The 4,512-nt window shown below is 33.7% G+C and overlaps 1 non-coding gene across 1 annotated transcript; it reads right to left on the bottom strand.

Moving 5' to 3' along the window:
- Positions 1-310: 310 nt before the first annotated feature.
- TRNAQ-CUG (transfer RNA glutamine (anticodon CUG)) lies at positions 311-382 on the bottom strand. Its single transcript has one exon. It is a non-coding gene; the product is annotated as a tRNA-Gln (tRNA).
- Positions 383-4,512: the final 4,130 nt, after the last annotated feature.

Here is a 4,512-nt window from a genome sequence, read left to right on the forward strand (position 1 = left end):
GAGAAGAGAGAAGAGAGAAAGAGAGAAGAGAGAAGAGAGAAGAGAGAAGAGAGAAGAGAGAAGAGAGAAGAGAGAAGAGAGAAGAGAGAAGAGAGAAGAGAGAAGAGAGAAGAGAGAAGAGAGAAGAGAGAAGAGAGAAGAGAGAAGAGAGAAGAGAGAAATATAAAAGAAAAATACTTTTATAATAAAATATCAAGCGATCGTTCTATTTCAAAAGTCATAACATATATCTATTAATCTTGGGTACTCGAACATTCAGTAATGATAAGGAGAGATAAATGAATAAAAAAAAATATTGAGCAAAAAGATCAGGTTCCACCGAGATTTGAACTCGGATCGCAGGATTCAGAGTCCTGAGTGCTAACCGTTACACCATGGAACCGACGGTCGTGATGGAGAAGATTTAGAAACAATTTTTACCATACGTACCTAGCCAAAGTAGCTTAGGTACTAGGTACTAGTGAGATGATTACTGTTTATTTATAATATAAGATGTAAATAGGTACACTTCTTGATAACCCCAGGAAATGTTATTTAAATTAATTGTTTATAATAGATTTGATTCGTAACAGAGAAGATTGCATCGTGATAATTTATCGTTATTTGTACTTATGCTTATTTACGATTAAAAAATCTGAATAATATAATTATTTTAACGAGTGACTCGTGTCTTTTTTCGTGTTCCGATTTCTACTATTTGTTTTTTTTAAATAATAACAATAAAAAAAAAAGTGGGTGTGTCAAGCCTACGCAAGACAGAAGTGAAACTTCTAGTATTCCTCTCTCTCTATTTTCATTTCATCATCTCTATTTTCTCTCTTAGGTTAGTTTGAAAATTAGAGGTTAAATAATTCAACGACGAAGCATGGATTTGCTTTTTCTAATATTTTCTTATAGATGAATGACGTTCGATTAATGTATAGTTCCAAAAATTTTCAATTTATTCACAAGTATACAATATTACATAAATAACAATATTACAATTAAAAATTACAAAGAAATTACAATGACAATGATGTGTTCATCACCTCTATCTCGTCACTACTCATTTTTAACACTGAAATTCTGTACCAAACCGTATGAACCACAATCAATTACGTATTTCACTCGTATTACACTCACGACGCAGTATACTAACCAAGCAGCTGATGCTTGGCGTGGCGCAGTTCGCTGGTGTCTGAGAGAGAGGAAAGAAGAGAAGAGAGAGAACGTTCGTGAGCGGCTCCCCCACCTCAACAAGCGCATATGGTGAGAGAGGGACAGTGAACGGTGAGCGGTGGTGGGGGTACCCGCATTTTCGTGTCGATCCTGACTCGGTTTTACTCCGTCCCCGAAAATCCATTACGCGCCTAAAGAAGTTTCACTTCAAAAATTATTCTTCAAGCAACACGTGGAAGATAATATAACACGTTAAGCATTAAAGAAAGGATAATGCAACTATACATAATATATATTTCCAGCAAATTTCATGATTTCTATCATCAGCTATGGGGTCTCCAAGTACGGATTTCGCGCGTATTGTGTAACACATATTTATTAACCGTTACGGCTCAATAACCGCTTTAACCTTCAGAATATTTTTGAACATATCCAAACACTAAAATATAAGTAAAAATAAAATAAAAATGGCCCATCTTACGTTTTTCGTCAAAAACTGAATTATAAATAACTGAAAAAACGCACTTAATTTATTATTAGACAATGTATTATAAATAATACTGTCGCCTCACTTTTGTGTCGTACAAAAATAATGAATAAAAATATCACGGAACTTTCAAATTTTTTTTTCGAATTGCGGTCGAAACCTTTGGTTACATAATAATTCTTCTGTGGTTAACTTCTAAATTTGAATAAAAGCGTGGTGTTTTCTCTTTCTAACATCGTTTTGATCATTTCCTATGAAATCATACGAGCTGTTCCCAAAAGCGAACAAATCAGCATGAGAATCAAAGAAATTAAGACCAAGGAAATTAAGCATTGAAATCTTGATCAAAATTGTGAAGAATTTTATAACAGTAATTACAAAATACAGAAGTTACTAGTACACATGAGAAAATATCTATATTATTTATTTTAAAAGGTTCATAACTCCTGCCTCAATGCGTGTGTTTAATTTGCATCACAATGTATTAATGGTATTTTTTATTAGCAAATAACAACTAAAGCGTTTTGTGTACCGATAAATCCCGGGCTACAATGAAACGCCTGTTCCCCACACAGCTCTGCTATTAATATTTGTCTATGGAGTGTGTATTAGTTTATTATTTATGCCCAAACCATAGATAATATTATGATGGTAGATGTCGAAGATGCAGCGAAACGATGAGCCTTCACAAACTAGAAAAAAGTATTGTGATTTGTTGAGAAGTAAGAGCTTCATAGATGCACTCATAGAGGGCAGTGCATAGAGCTTGCGTGAAAGTCCGCAAGATGGCAGCTAGTAGCCAGTAGTCGCCAGGACCAGTTGGAATGCTTCCAGACAAACTTAGTGTTTCAGATCTCAATTAGCCAGCTTCTAGTAAGGTAGACTATCGAGTCACCATTGTAACACGCGAAGTATTAATAAATCCCTGATTTATCACAAAGAACCAATTATTTATAATCTCCTTCCACGACGAGTTGGAGAACTGTTTGTCGGAACAGAACAGCTGGCGCAGCCGGCAGGATAAATCGAAGGATTTTTTAAGCTGGACGCACACGGCATAGCCATTTGGCTCGGAGCCATTTGACTCGGAGCTATTTGGCTGGCTTTGCTACCCATAAATAAAAAAAATGTGTATTTTCGCCAAAGTTTGTGCGTTGACATGTCTTACGATTTTGAATAGATTTTTCATAGTTATGCGTTATGAAGTATTGGAAATCTTTTATAATACAATTGTAGTATGTTTTAACCATGTCTTATTTCTAAATTCAATGAAAAACATCTGATATTGAAATTATTATTTTTAATATTTATTTTTAAGAAAGAAAAACATCCCCGGGTTACGAATAACCTGGTAAAATCATCTACTACCACCACAGTAAGCGGAAAATGTTGCTTTTGTTGTGATTGAGGACTTAGTCAGCCGAATAATTGAACACACTACGTCTGGGTGGGACCCAAACGCGATGTCAACTCAGCCACTCACCGGTCTATTTTAGATCTATAAGATTATTTTTATGGTTACTTAAACAGCTTACGTAACAATTTTTTTTGGAAAATATACAGTTTTTACGTAAATTGGGACCAACATTGAAAAAACATCAAGTTTAACATTTCTGGATTAGAATTCGTTAGTTTCCATTATGTGACCATATATTTATTTTTAATGCCGTTTTAAGGGCTTTTTACAGGGGAATAATTTTGTATAATTATATTACTTATATTATTTTGTTTTCTTTTGTACACGACTGAACTGCCTCAGTAACAATATTTCACATTTTTAAGTTATAAATTGAAGATGCCCACTGAAGAATCCACATTATAACCCTCCATTAGTATTCTGGGCAATGAGGGGAACATATTATGGTAGTTATTCCCAGAATTTCTGCACTGAAAAAATAATCCCGTCCATAGTAATTGGAGTTGATGATAAAAAAAACGTAAAAGTGACGGAATGGAAAGTATAAAAATGATAAAAACGTGTAAATTTATTTTTATTTAAATTTATTTATTTTTAGGCAAACACTTTTTTAAGTTAATCTCTGGTACAATACACAATCCGCCTATGTTGAAAGAGGTTAACTTTTATGTCCCTAACAATTATACTCGAGGGAGATCCCATGCACTCTTATATGCTCCGAAAGCGAGGACTTCTGCCTATCAGAACGCGCCAATAAACAGAGCGACTCAACTGCTTAACGATTCTGCATTAGCCATCGACATTTTCAATGTCACCTACAGACAATTCAGTAACTATCTTTTAACACATGTCACAAAATAGTAAAACTGCCTCTGTAAACTTTTTTATTTGTAATCTTCTCCATGATATATTGGTGTATAACCGTTTTATGGAGAACATGAAAAAATAAATAAATAAAAGCTTTAACTAAAATGCCCAAATACACACATTTTTCTATCGATTTTCATGGTGTTTTTTTTTTATGTTTGCATAAAACCCTTAATATGTGTTGCATTGATTTTATTCGTCGTATTTCACCATTGTATTGTAAATAATAATAATCTCTCATGAAAAATCATCACGCCGTTCCCCACAAGGGTAGGCAGAGAGAATTGATCGCCACACAACTATTTCCTGGCACTCACTCTTTGCTCTATTATTTCTGTCTCACGAAAAATTGGGCAGACAAGGTAAAAGGAATATGTATTAGAAATTAAATCACACTATTCTTACAATGTAACACATCCCTTTTGTTCTGTCATCATTTATTTTATTTGTGTGATCTGTGAAAATCAGTCTTAACGCCAAACTTTTGAATTTATCATCAGGAAATCGCGTGTAAAAATAAAATTATTTTTGCCGCGATAAGATAATTTAAAAATGAATACTATTATTTCATTCATTTAAAATA

This window comes from Hesperophylax consimilis, chromosome 18 (genome assembly GCF_061612785.1).
Source record: "Hesperophylax consimilis isolate HC1 chromosome 18, BYU_Hcon_1.0, whole genome shotgun sequence".
NCBI lineage: Eukaryota > Metazoa > Arthropoda > Insecta > Trichoptera > Limnephilidae > Hesperophylax > Hesperophylax consimilis.